Below are 789 nucleotides of genomic sequence, written 5' to 3' on the forward strand. Positions count from 1 at the left end.
TGACGAGCTTGGTGTGTTGTTTGTGTGTGTTAGCCGTCGTCCCTGGCAACGGGATGATGGGATGAAGGATTGTTTGGGTCTGGTCAGTTTGGGAAGATGCAGATGAACGGCTAACGAGAGGTTATTATATTTAGTTAGTCACTGAGTGGTGCTCATTGTCAAGTCTGATTTAGTCATAGAGCACATTTATAATCAACCAACAGGCTTTAAAAGAGACAGATTAATAACAAACAGAAGACATTAAAACTTAATTTAAAAAAAAAGCCAAATCAGCCAATGCTGGCCAGCTACATAATAGATAAATAGATTAAAATGAAGAAGTTGTGGTGTCTTATGGAAATACTAGTGACTGATAATGATAAATGTGTGTTTTATTATGGTGAGAGTTAAAGTTGGTGTGGTGATTGGGGGGGAGAGTATAAAAGTAATTTTGTGCAAAAAATTAAAGATAAAACTTCATCTTAAAAGAGCACTTCTTATTTTAGTGACAGAGGAATTGCACAAATATGGACGGATGGATGGATGGATGGACAGATGATAGATGGATCAATCGATGGATGGATAGATGGACAGATAGATGATGGATGATGGATAGATGGATGATAGATGATTGATGGATAGATGATGGATGGATGGATGGATGGATGGATAGATGATAGATGGATGGATGGATAGATGGACGGATAGATGATGGATGGATGGATGGATGGATGGATGGATAGATGATGGATGGATGGACGAATATATGATGGATGGATGGATGGATAGATGGACGGATAGATGATGGAT

The sequence above is a fragment of the Acanthochromis polyacanthus genome, chromosome 21 (assembly GCF_021347895.1).
Source record: "Acanthochromis polyacanthus isolate Apoly-LR-REF ecotype Palm Island chromosome 21, KAUST_Apoly_ChrSc, whole genome shotgun sequence".
Lineage (NCBI taxonomy): Eukaryota > Metazoa > Chordata > Actinopteri > Pomacentridae > Acanthochromis > Acanthochromis polyacanthus.